This window comes from Miscanthus floridulus, chromosome 15 (assembly GCF_019320115.1).
Source record: "Miscanthus floridulus cultivar M001 chromosome 15, ASM1932011v1, whole genome shotgun sequence".
NCBI classification, from domain to species: Eukaryota; Viridiplantae; Streptophyta; class Magnoliopsida; order Poales; family Poaceae; genus Miscanthus; species Miscanthus floridulus.
The window spans coordinates 34790575-34804891 of record NC_089594.1 but is presented as its reverse complement, the minus strand read 5'-3'; the positions used below and the strand labels follow the sequence as shown (position 1 = coordinate 34804891).

The 14317-nt window shown below is 43.0% G+C and overlaps 1 pseudogene; it reads left to right on the top strand.

Annotated features, from left to right (window-relative positions):
* The first annotated feature begins 5848 nt into the window (after positions 1–5848).
* LOC136509296 (uncharacterized) lies at positions 5849–8593 on the top strand (annotated as a pseudogene).
* Positions 8594–14317: the final 5724 nt, after the last annotated feature.

The window sequence follows — 14317 nt, the reverse complement described above, 5'->3', positions numbered from 1 at the left end:
TTCAAATATTTCAGATGTTTTAGAGGTATATTGCAAGTGTTTCATAAGGATGTTGTAAAAGTAGATCGGGATGTTGCACATGTTGCAATAGGCTATACACTGCATGTATGTTTCAAAGTGTATGTTCCAAATGTTTCATCTGTTTCAGACGTATGTTGCACGCGTTTCATTTAGATGTTGCAAAACTAGATCGGGATGTTGCATATATATGCAAGTGTTTTAGGTGTTTTCATACGTATGCTGCAAGTTTTCATCTTGATATTTGCATATGTTTGTAATGGCTACACACATATTTTTAATTTTTTTCTGGTGTTTTGCAAGTGTTTCAGACGTATGTTGTAAGCGTTTTATCTAGATGCTGCAAAAGTAGATCAGGTGTTTCATATGTTACAATGCGCGTCAGAGGCGGAGGGGGCGCGAGTCCCTACGCGTGGTCTGCGGGCATTGTCTGTATGGCACGGGCCCCGCGTGGGCGCGCGAAATATGGGCTTGGGCTGGGGCGTGTTGGCCCGAGCGCACGGAGTGCAGCGCGGCGTCCGGACGCTAGCACTGTCGATCTATAATTGCAATATTTTTTTTGACGGAGGGAGTAGTTTGGTTCGATCGTAGGTAAGCAGATGGTCGTAATTATCATTAATTGCACTATCATAGAGCTGAGCAAGAGCAATCATGCACGATCGTAGGTAAGCATATGGTCGTAATTATCATTAATTGCACTATCATAGAGCTGAGCAATCATGCACACAAACAGGAGGATCCAGCCGTCCGCGCGGGTCCCGGTCCCTGCTCCTGCTGCATGGTTGGAAGTAAAACAACAGTGACATGGAGTATTCTGCATAGCTAGCTGTATGAATATTATTAGCCGCTATTTGGATGATGATGTGACTGTTCAAGAGCTGGCACTACTATACAGATGATCTTGACTTTTTTTAATTCTGTTGGATCGGATCAGTGCTCATCTTGAAAGAGCTTGCATCGTTGATACTACCCTGCCACTTTGATAGGAGCATTGAGCATATACATGCATGTGCACAGCTAGCTAACTCTTCTGGTTCTAGAGCAATGGATAACGCAGGCGATGGCCCAGATCAATCAATCATGGAAAGCATTTGGACAACGACGCACACACCTAGCATTATATATAAAGAAGCAGAAATGCATGCGTCGCGATGAGAAGTCTACACGTAGGCATGCATGCTGGTCGTCCTACCCTTCCTACTGTTTTGGAGACGCTGGTGGTGGTGGAAGGGAGACCGACCTGACCAAAACTCTCAATCAGTTACGCCTAACTTGGCTTGTTCGAAAATTGTGTTAGTCAACTACTCGATCAACTCCGTTACAATAATCAAAGGGCATATCCTTGCAGTCATATACATATAATAAGAACATAAAAAGGCGTATTATATTTCTCTTAGCTTGAAAAGATCTGCATCTGATGCGCTGTCTAACCAACAATAGTCCCACACGAGTCCACCCCGTTCATCGTAGACCGGCCCTGGCGGCCTGGACGGCATCCGGTTCCTATCGGCTGGCATGGTGCGGCAGTAGGAGTGGGCAAGCGGTGTAAGCAAGGCACTCACCGGATTAACTAATTAATACTTAGAAATGAACACTCATATCTCAACACCTAAAAAGCCTCTAACAGAAAGTCTACCGGACAGACATCGCGCGTCGCCCCGCTTCGCTCTGCCTCTCCGATCCAACTACCCGAAGGAAATCGCGCACCCTCGGTCACGGAACTCGACTCCTTCCAACCACTTCAAATAAAAGGTACCAAATTATGCACATGGTCACTTGGATATGTTTGAATATAACCGGTCTCACACGCATCAGAAAACAATATCAATTAATTCCAGTTGGTCAAAATACATCACATTCATCAAGGGTGGATGAACACCCGAAGGAATGTAAGAGGAGAAGAGAAAGAGAGAGATTTGCATCGACGTCTAAAGAGAGAAGGAATGAATTGAACAAAAAGCGTCGCGAATCGTACCAATGCAGAAAAGGTAATGCAACTTTGAGAATTATGATCACACACACACACACACACCAATACCATGGTTTCTTATCTTTAGTTTTTACAGTGGGTCAAAATGCGTGTGGTTCACGTCTAGGAGTCGTTAACCCTATAATACTTAGAAATCAAAGGGTAGAGCCTGCCGTGCATCAATGCCTCCTGAGGGAAGAAATGAACAAGAAGCGTGGTGAATCATGTCAAACAAAGAAAGGGCAACCTAAGCTCCTCGAGCCAAAAATGGTGATACGACATAATGTTTTCTTTATATATATATATATATAGACACACACACGACATAATATTATCTCACAATCCATATATATTTTTGAAATAATATGTAGGTTGCAACATATCAATAAACAAGGAAAATGAGGATCCTGCTAACAATGGTGAACGGCTCAATAGGAACTCATACCTACGTTACAATGTTGATAATGGGAACATCTCAAATCGATTACCAGGTACTATATTTGAACTATGTATATATTACATAGTTGGTGATACCAAATCTCGATCCTTACTCACGCATCCGCGTCCCATACGAATCATCCTCCACTTGGACCTCACGCATCTGCGTCCTATCTGGTTTTGATACGAAGACCGGATCCACGTGTCCGTGTCCTATACAAAATCCTCGAAGTTCACACCTACATCTGATTACTGAGGTTTGGTCTAAAATAATCGTAATCCCGGTGCAACGCACGAGCATATATCTAGTCATTTGTAGAAGTATGATGTCTCATAGCAAGTCTTTCTAAAACTTATTCTATAAATCATTGTTTGGAAAGCCATCTGAACAAAAATCAATTTTTATATTTTCTACCCTGCAATAACATTTGTATATCTTTTGTTTCTATATGTACAAGTTAAGTTTTATTTTTTTAGGTGATACAGTGGATATCATAATTTATACTAAAAAGATACATCAGAAATTTTCATGATTATTTTGATATGTTATGACATTTAAACACTATAAATACAAAGTTGTACGAAATATAATGATGAAAAAATTCATAATTATTTTTAACATAAAATATGATGTCCTCTATCACATCACAAAATTTGAAATCAAAATTCAAAAAGACAAATCTTGTTAGGGGTTAAACTGAACCAACTAAAATAGTTGAGGGGAGCGAATTAATCAAACCAAGCATTAGTTTATGAGTTGTCTGGACATTTTAACTTGTACAAAGTAACTTGGACTTTTCCTATAAAAAATTAGTTTCTATTTATAAGAGCTATTTTGTTAAAATATTTTAAGTAATATACACGTACTTTTGTATTGTCAATCAAAATCGTCCTTAAACACATATTGATTTTCTTTGAAAATTTAACTCTCGCTTTCTATTGCTATCATGCAGTGTATGTATATAATACTTGTGAATGGGGTAGTAACACTTAATAAGTTAGTGTTTAATGGACTTGTTAAGAACAATCCAAGTTACTATGAGGAATATAAAATCTCAATATTAAATTACATGTATATTACTTAAAATATTTTAACATGCTTTCCAGCTGCTAAAAATATTCAAACATGCTTTCCAGGTTGGTGAATTTAGGGTTGGGATTACAGTTTCATAGAGTTAGGGTTTAGGATTAAAGGATTTTAGTGGACTTTAAGTGCACACAAGCTCATTGACCTAAATGACAAGTTTGGAGGACTAAATATCAAAATCCACCATACGTGTTCGATGAAACAAATATCAAAATTCAAGAGCTTGAGATCTAAATGACATTGCCGTGGAAATTTAGAAAGCGCCCGTAAAATTTACTTGTTCATGATACATGAAACTAAGATAGATCTAGAGAGCAGTGTAGAATAAGATCCAAATGAAAAGAAAAAAAGTCTACGTAACCCCCAAACTATTTACGGTGGACTACTTTACCCCAAACTATAAAACCAGACTTTCTAGCCTATGAACTTTTCAAAACCGGTCAAATAACCCCAAGCGGTTTTGGACAGTGGTTTTGCTACAGTATGGTGGTTTTGTCTTTTTCTTTTTTTACTTATTTTCGTTGAATCTTTGAAAAATCATAGTAAATCACAGAAAAATCATAAAGTGGAAAATCCAATTTTGTTGGACTTCACATAAGTAGATCTACACAGTGAACATATAATATGGTATGCTTTAGTACAAAGCTTTAGATCTAAAGCTACAACAAACATACTATATTATATGTTCACTGTGTAGATTTACTAATGTTGAGTCCAACAAAATTGGATTTGCTATTTTATGATTTTTCTGTGATTTACTATGATTTTTCAAAAATTTAACGAAAATAAATAAAAAAGAAAAAGATAAAACCGCCGTCACTGTAGCAAAACCACCATCCAAAACCGTTTGAGAGGTTATTTGACCGGTTTTGAAAAGTTCAAGGGCTAGAAAAGTCCGGTTTTATAGTTTGAGGATGAAGTAGTCCACCCTAAATAGTTTGGAGGACTGGGTAGACTTTTTTTGCAAATGAAAACGACTCAGCTAGCTGCGTACTCTCAATTCTTCCACATATATACGCACAAGAGGCTGGCGGAGTAGCCATGTGTTGGGCGATAGCCGGCGGTAGGGGAACGAAAGCTAGCGAAGGCAAAGCGTACACATGCTGCTGGCATGGAATCGAGGCGAAAGCGATGAGGACGATGGCGCGGAGATCCGAGGCGGCACCTCACGGGCGCGGGCCCCGCCGGGTGGTGCCCCTGCAGGCCTCTCCGCCACAGGGGCCGCGTCCTCACCACATGCAGCACCCGATCGGTGCATACGCATGCAGTCGTCGCATGCACCCGGCACTCACACACAAAAGATCTCCTTTTGTTTCGCTCGGTCGGTTTGGCATGTAGGTACCTCTGGTGTGACGATATTGCAAATCGATCCATGGATCGGCCCTGCGTCTGCGTAGACTCACAAAAAAAAAACCGTTTGTGTTACGTCGTACGTTACGTTACGGCATGCATTGTGCCGTGTCATGTCACGTGTGTCATGCATGCAGCGCAAGCGTGCCGCCGCAGCAACGGCTAACGACGCCAGCGTGCAGTCGTGCACACGTACGTCTTGGCCTCCCCAGCTTCTTGTCACCGTGATCGTCCATCCAAGCCAGGGGCGGAGCAGTGGAACCCCTGTGGAGCATATATGAATTTTTAGGCAAAGTTCTATAGTGTAGGAGTTGAGACTTAAGATCGAGCAACAATGTTGTTAAGCCCCTTGAAATATTTCCTCGATCCGCTGCTGATTGCATGTGCATGTTTCGGATCCACGTGCATACACGTAAGACCATGGCCGGCCGGCCGGCCGGCGGTCGGCACATGCACATGCACGAGGTAGCATATGAACACGTACTGAACATAATTAACCAGCCGGCGGTAACGACCACCCGATCGAGCCGCATGGAACCGCCTGCCTGCTGCTGCCGGCCGGTGGCGAGTCCAGGCCCGGCACGCAAACGTCCGCAATATTCCGGCCGCGAGCCGATCGATGCGCCGGCCCGTCAAAGCCAAGCCGGCGACGCGGCGAGCCCCGATTGGGCGGCGCGGCTGACCCACCCCGGGGACGCCGCTACGTGTCCCGGGCGCACCTGACTGCCACACCACAGCCACACGTACCTCGGACCGGCAGGGACGCACGCAATCAACAAAGCCGGACGACGACGGCGACGACGACGCATGCAGGTTGCGCCGCGTGGCCGCGCGACCCCCACTCCGCGGCCGCCACGTGGGGGTCGGACCGCCCGTACGGGAGCGACACGCGTCGATTCCATGGCCTGGTCTCTCGCGTCCCCTGCCGTGCCGGGGTATATATACCTGGCCGTGGCGCCTTCATCGTTCTCGAACGCAGGGCGCAGGCAGACCGCGCAGAGCTACCAAATTTGGATCAACAGGAGAGGTTGTTGACGACGACGTCGTATATTACAAATTAAAAGGCTTGGGATATTTTCCGGATTTAGTACCGATCGAAGAGGAAGAGGCTGCTCTGCGGCATCCATGGCAGCGCTGGCAGAGATGGCGGTCACGGGGACGGCGACGACGAGCAACAGAGTGGAAGAGGCGGGGCGGATGTCGTCCATAGAGTGGGAGCCCAAGACGCTCACCCTCGACCGGATCAAGTTGGCAAGGGTAAGCATGCATGCACACATATTATGAATATATAATGCATTATATTATATATAAATATACATTTGTAATTTGTATATGCAATTCTCAAAAAAAAATTGTATATGCACTAGGGTCTAGGGATGTCTCTAATTTTCGGGTCGTCCTTGTGACCGATGAGCCGTCTGATGTGTGAGACTATTTTAGCCCAGAACTTGCATCATTCTCGGCAAATCACCCCCCCCCCCCCCCCCCCCCCCGTTTGTCGCCATCTCGCATGACGATGAATTCTGTTCCCCGCCCAGCTAAATTAATGTGTGTGATCCAAAATTTCTTCTCATAAATCCAAAATTTTCTTAATAAGTACACTAGTATCACATTCATTTCTCTCGATTTGTAAATGCATCTTCCCCTCCATGGTCCCTTCTTTTATTTTCTCTCGTAAAAACATTGTCGAGTACGTATATTTCTTTTATTTTCTCTCGTAAAAACACTGTCGACTACGTTATTTCATAATTCATACAAGAACTATATAATAGACACATATTTTGGTAGCTTGCGAACTGTTTTGAATTTATATATATTTTTCTTTCCAAAGTACTATGATAACTTATAATAGTAAAATAATTCCCAAATAATTGGAGTGTAACTGTTCCTGAAAACCTATTGAATTAGGCAGCCCCTTCCACGTGTTTAGGTACCATTGCATCACTCCATCTTTCCATGTAGTGACTCACCTACCTTTCTCCATCCACAAAATGCACAGAACAAATATTAATTACTGTATTGATGTATTTAGGTGAACTGGCCTAAAATAATAAGATGTTGATGCATTCATAATTTGTACTAATTATAATTTATTTAGGTGAATTGTCCTTCCTTAAATTAAAAATAGCAGTTACATGTCTACCTATATATATATTTAGATTTAGTGTCTACCATCAGGTTTAAATGTATAAAATCTAACTGTATAGTTAAAAAGAGCTACATGCGTCATTTGTTTTACAATCAAATTTGAAATATGATAGTATAAAATTTCTCTAATATACATCATTTATTTTATTTAATGATTTATTTTGAAACTTTTAGTATTACTTACTATATTTTAGGACGACGAAAGATGAAGGGGTAACTAAACTCGTACTCCCTCCATCCCAAATTATAAGTCATTCCAAGAATCTTGGAGAGTCAAAGCTTCTCAAGTTTGACCAAAATTATAAAAAAAATTACAAAGATTTATGACATCAAATAGGTATACTATAAAAATATAATTAACAAAGAATCTATTAGTATTTAGTTGGTATCATAAATGTTATTATCTTATTATATAAACTTGGTCAAACTTGAGATGCTTTGACTCTCCAAGATTCTTGGAATGACTTACAATTTAGGATGGAGTGAGTATATTATAGCAGCCGAATGCAATAAATTTTATTCTTTTCTTTTCTAAAAGAAGAAATGAAACACATGGTAGTTACGAAGGCGAGTGTAGCGTACTGAAACACGCATGATTGGCGTGCGACGTGTCACGTGTCCATGGCGTACTACGGGTCTCCGTCACGCAACCTGAACATCGTACGTTCGTGTACCCCATGCGCCCGACTGGCCACACCACACGCGTTAACGGGTGCAACTGTGACAGACAGAGACGTGCCCGGCCGGCACAATAATTCCATATTCCTTCTGTGTGCTGTTACAACACGTCGCACATGGACTATTCGTGTACTCCGACTAGACGACCTTGCGTACATACGTACCCATCACCGTGATGAGGACGTATTTGCATTATTCATACTGTACGTACACGTATATATACGTACGTCCACGATACGTCCATACGTACTAGTACGTGTTAACAACAGTAGGTCTCTGAATTAATAACAATTTAATAAAGTGAATAAACATAAACACGAATAAATTAAATAACAGGCGAGTGTGTTTTCTGTGCATGTTGCAGGAGGCGGCGCTGTACGTGGTGAGCACCAAGACGGAAGAGGAGGCGATCCGGATCTTCACCGAGGGCCTCAAGCCCGTGCAGATGACGACAGTCCGGAAGTCGAGCTCCATCTATCGACTCCTCGTCGGACGACGACGTCGAGCTCGGCTGCTGCTGCTCCTCCGCCGGCTCCAACAAAGGCTGTTGCGGCGGCGGGAGCAAAGGCGGTCGACGTGGTCGACGGCGGCGGCACTCCATGGACGTCGCCACAGCGCCATTCTAGCTAGCTACTCCTAGTTGTTAGCTGCGTGCGTACTAGGAATAGTCTAGAGTCTGCTGTACTTGTGTATTTAATTTTCTTCTTCTTCTTTTCTCGCCTGTTTTGACTTGCTTTCCTTTGGATGGCCTGTTTTTACTTTCTCTTTTCTTACATGTTTTTAAACACCTCGTCACACAGGGTTTATAGGGGCGGTTCAAGACTATTTGTAGTAGCGGTTTGGCCAGCTGTCCCTACCAAACCGTTTCTACAAATCATGTATTTGTAGGGCAGTTTCTAGATCGCTCTTACAAATCGATTTGTAGAGGCAGCTGGTGTTATCAGCCGCCCTTACAAATCGATTTGTAGGGGTGGCTGTAGTACCAGCCGCCCCTATAATACCTGTTTGTATGGGCGGTTCTACGCCCCTACAGTATATTTTTCCGCAAAAAAAATTTAAATTTACAATTCAAATTCGACCAGAACATACATATGGCCCTGTTTGTTTCCGTGTATTCCCGCATTCGCGTTGCGAGTGAGCGAGGAAAGCGAGATAATCCCGCCGAACACCCCGCGACCAACGCGTGACCGAGAATCGCCCGCGGCATGGAACGCACGAAACTTAACTACGACCCGTGATTCGCAAAACGCAGCCTCCGAATCGCGTTCGCTCAAGAGTATTATATAAACTAAAAGCACAAGAGTATTATATAAGCTACAATTACAAGTCCAATTCACAAGAATATATACAATCCATCGTTAAATAGACATAATTCACAAAGTAAAACTAATATCAAATTTCATACACATTGTTATCAGCGGCCTAGAGCTAGCCTTTCAGTCTCACGAATGTATTGGTACTGAGGATTTCTACCTAAGTCAGACTCTCGGTCATGGTAGGTGCCTTTGACGTATACAATCTGGTCAAATATGAAGTTGCAAAGGTCGCCGACGAGCTCTAAGAGTTGGTCATCCTTGTATGGGTCTCTTTTCATTTCATTCTCTTCTTTCCACTACAACAGAACAAGTTTTGGTTTAGTATTTCATACCATGTGCGAAGTTTTTATACTACGGGTGAAGAGGTTCAAACTTACCCTTAAGGGGTGTCTCCTCTAGGCACCGGTGTTACTCATCATAAAACATATCCACAATGTACACTCGTAGGCTTCTGCTTGGGGCACTGTGTGTTTTGTATATGGAAATGTTAAGTAATACTTTTGACAGCCATGTAATGGAGTACCGAAGAAGTAAGTTACACTTACCGCACATAGTGTTTTTATAGCCAGCTTTTCCTTCCTTACTGGATCATGCCTTCCGTGATGTTTAGTGATATAGAACCTAAATGTCCTGTTCAAATTATTTTAGCAAATACAACTTGTTAGTATCCAAAAGTGAACGTTACAAGTATGTATACAAACATATAAGCTAATAAGGATTGTCGATATGTATACGTCTTGAGAATCGATATGAAGTCTTTGTATATCACCGGGTCCCTATCTATTGAATCAAAGACCCATGCCATGCTCCTCCCGACATCGATGCCTATACAAATCCAGTGGTTGCTGTATGGATTTAATCATAGAACTAGATAAGCTCTTTTGCATCAAATAAAATATATCGAACAAAGCTTTATGTATAGAGTTGAACTTACTCGAAGTTGTATGGTAGCCATATTGTAGAGTGTTGTTGGAGAATTTTGAAAGCTAGGGCAATGTATGCCGCAACCTTAATGGGCTCTTCCCTTAGTTTCGCCGTACGGATGTGCTCTTTCTCTCGAAGAGCCTATCCAGCAGCTAGCTCTTTGGCATCCAGTAGCCACTGTTTAGGGTAATTAAAATTTATTTGTGCTATAGCTTGAGGGTCTATATACCCGGCTTTCACACTTAGCATTTGTTTTACAATGTGCACTTGCATTCTACAAATCACAACGTGGGTTAGTTATAACAAAATTCAAAGATTACATTCATATCATATCAGGAGGACAATGACTTACAGGCACCACGTGCGAATTAGATTCATCTCCATTGCTCCGAGGTGAAAGCATGTCTGCATATCATTGAAGTCAAAGACAATTTTCCCAGCTAGGCTTCCAAATGTGCCGGTGGGGAAGCATGCTTGTATGAGGTCTATGCTCGTTAGGAGAACACACAAGTACCAATCATGAAACCTTCTCATTCCAAGTGGTAGGCGCTGGATGTATCGGTTTGGTAGGAAGGGCTTGCCTCTTTCATATATTTTTGGGCAATCCTTTGACCATTTGATGGCATCAACATTTGGATACTGCTTTGCTGTTTGGTGGAGTTTGCTAGTGATAGTCTCCTCAGAAGCCCATGATGGGACTTTTTAACTTATTCTCAGGCTTGAACTGGTCATGGGAATACCACTTGTGCACCGACGAGATATCTTTCATCAAAACATAAATTGGCCTTATGGTGATTGGATGCTTCTTTTGAAGTTCCCATTCAGGCACATTCTCATTTTCTTGTGCATCACCTTGTTCAGGAGGCACTCGTTGTTCATGTATCGGCTGTGCTTGTTGAGAAGACTGTGGCATCTCATTATGCACTTGCTCGGTACGAGCTGGAGAAGGTTGTGGCTTATCAGGCATATGCTTGCTAGGAGGCAGGGAAGAATGTGGCATCTTAGGATTGTGGTGGTCACGAGATGGTGAAAATATCTCCCCGTCCCCAACAACTCGCTCCAAATTTAGGAGAGGGGGAGGCGGCGAAGAAGCAGTCAATATAATGTCCTGTTTGTGCCAGAGGATGAACTGCCCCATTACGTCTCCGAGTAACACCAGCCCCTTAGGAGTTGCGTAGTCTATCCTCCACTGCATAAACTCAGGCTTCACGGTATGCACCTCGACCCTAGTGTAGTCCGACGATATCTTATTATTGTGGTGTAAGCCACCGGGAGGATGTGCCACACCAGTTGCCACCTCCATCACAATGTTCTGTCGTCCGCTGAGAAACACCAAGGTGCAACTAGTTGGTTCCCGTATGCGATCGACGGGGGTTGTGGCTACAGTGGAACCTTGGCTGCTAGGAACTTTTGAAGGGCTGCCAACTAATGCCAGTTCTCCTGGCGGTGTTATTAATGTCCATGGCTCCGTAGACAGTCTTTGCTCCTCCAGCGCCTTCGCAACTAGAGCCTTCACTTGGAGCTCAAGATTAGTCTTCCGGTCTCTGCCATGTTTCTTGTACATGTGCCTATCCTCTTCGAATCCATGCTTCTAGGTCGTCTTTTTCCCTAGCCCCTTGGTGCGGCCTGTGTGCTCCTTGTTTCCCAATCCAAGGCTAAGCTTGTCCCTCTCTCTAGAAGGATTGAATGAGCCCTTGTCCTTGTCTTCAACATATTTCAGTATCCTTGATACTGCCTCTTGGGTCTCCGGCTTATGAAACTTAAGATTACCGCCGGATGATTCTGTACTCCTCGCATATATCTAATTCCTTGAGCGTACCTTCAAATTCTTCACATCGATATTCCCAGCAGCTACAGTCGCTTCGTCCATCTTCCTAAATTGCTATTCCTTGGCATAGTAGCCACTGGGGCCTAGATGATGGTGGTGTTTATTCCTCTTCGCCAGCTCGGTGTTACGGGCATTGAGCTCCAATGCCTCCGATGAAGTCTTTTGAGCCACGAGCTCCTCCCATTGATTAGGAGTTATGTTGCCGGACTCGTTGAAGGGAGTTAACCCCTTTTGGATATACTTCTTGTTGAGCTCCGACCTCCAATGTCGGAATGACTCTCCCATGATCCTGAAAGCATTTTTTACCTATTCGTGCTTACCCTCTGGAAATCTAAAATTGAGCTTTAGCTGCTTATCCCATAGTTCATCCTTTTTTTCTCTGGTACCTCTTTTCAGTTAGGGATTGCTGGGTTCAATTTATCTCTTACTAGGGCCCCAATCGCATTACGGAATTGTCCTCTAAATTCCTTTGGCTCAAGCATCTCCCCTGCGGGCCGGACCTCCATTATCACATAGCATGCCTTATCTGGATATTGATTTGCTTTTTTATCCCCTCGTTTCCTCTTTGGCTTGGTAGTCATGGTTGTGTCTTATGGTTGTGGAGCAGAGGCTTCAATGTCTGTCTCTGTGGCTGTTGCCTCTGCTCTCCTTTCCTCTACTCCGTCTTGTCCAGCGAGATATCACAGACGTCGACATTGTCTTTTCCGAGTTTCAGGAGGGACCTATATATACGATAGGTCAAAGTGTTAGCAGAGATAACACAGCCAAAGCTTTAGCAAAATTTACTAAGGCTTTTTTCCTACCTCCTCGTTCAGGTCAAAATCCTTGTCCAAATCTTTCTCCGTTGGCCTCCTTCTGGCTTCATGTGGGAAAGGATCCTTGAGACTTACATATCCCTCTTCTGAGTCCTCCTCCTTATCATCCTCTTCTTCTTCGCCTTCAGTAGCCTCACCTGCTCTTCCTTCTGCTCCCCCTTCCTCATCGTCACACTGCTCCTGAGTAAGCATCACTTCTAGATCCTTTTCTAACTCGTTATTAAATTGCTCTTGAGTAAGCTGGTCCTCTAGTGCTTGCTCCTCATAGGTTGGCTGCTCATCATGCTCGGGGCATCGGGTTGCACTGTCTGGTGTCCACGACATTATTTCGCGCTTTGTTTTAATAGATGCAAGAAAGTGTGCTTTAGGTACGCGAGAAGGTATAAGAAATCAAAAAGGTCTATAAATCAAAGTAGTCCTATAAAATAACAATATATAAAAAAATGAGTAGTAGCAGTAGTAGAGGCCTCAGAAACATGTCAATCATCATTTGATCATGAACTTGGAGCATCAAGGCATCATAACAGAGAAGTGAGGAGAAGATAATGTAGGGGCGGCTGCTAATGATGCCAAGTTCCTCATAAGTTCTTGATCATCAGCTTATATTCCATATAATTTGATCATGAACTTAGACAATTTTATCATCGGCAAAACAAAGAAGAGGAGAGGAGAGGGGAGATTTCGCAAAAAAAAGCAATAGCTGCTTAACAAACATAGAGAGAAAAAGGTGTAAAAACGCAACTGCTGCTTCCTAAACATAGAGGATAGGAAAGGTGGCAAAAAAACAACAGCTGCTTATAAGTAGGGGGCCATTCGATCATCATATGAGCTACCTCATATGCCTGAGTTGAGTCTAAGTTGTGGCATGGATTGCCATTATGGTATATAGCCTTCAAAAAACAAAGCAAAAGACGGTCATTATCCATCCCCAAAAGAGTCTAATTGAAATAATCTAGGAGTATGTACTAGTGTAGTAGGTACTGCCTCTAGATCAAGTATTGGTAGCAGTCTAGACTCCAGAGTGGACCAGCCAGAATATTCCAAGTCAAAGCACACAGACACAACCAAGACCACCAATGGACATAGCTATGATGAAAGTGAAACTGACCATTGGTGACTTGTTAGAAGAATATTCTAGACAGAGCTACCTCCAGAGCCTTTGCTGGGGGTTAAAGAGCCACTAATGGGGTTCCTAAAGCTGACTATGGTAAGAGCCAGGAAGCAAGCAACCATGTGGCAAGAGAAAAAAGAGATTCTACCATTACTTTCCATGATATGCAAACATGTAGTAACTAAATGACACTGATGATGATGCATGACAGCGTGAGATTGGTGATGAATGTGGGGTACAGACAGTGACATGTCCAGTCCTATGGCAAAAGTAGACCCAGTTGGAGTATTGGACTCGAACTCTTTGATTAGGTGGAGACAGTATGACTAGATTTGGGCATTGATTAGCTCACTAATAAATTCATGCATGAATGCAAATGTCAGCTCATAGTAATTTGTGAAGTCAGTGCATGACAGTTTAGGTTCCGCCTAAGCTGAACTAGAGAGGAAGCCAAGTGGATCAGATGAAGCTAGTAATGAACAGAGCAGCAACTTAGGCAAGAATGCTTCTGGTCGCAAAGATTCAGATAAACAAGAGAAAGCCATGGAGGTTCCTAAGGGTCCGAAGGATACAGAGGAGGGTACTCATATTCCACTAATAGAAATAAGTAAATCCTTACAACCATAAATGATCTA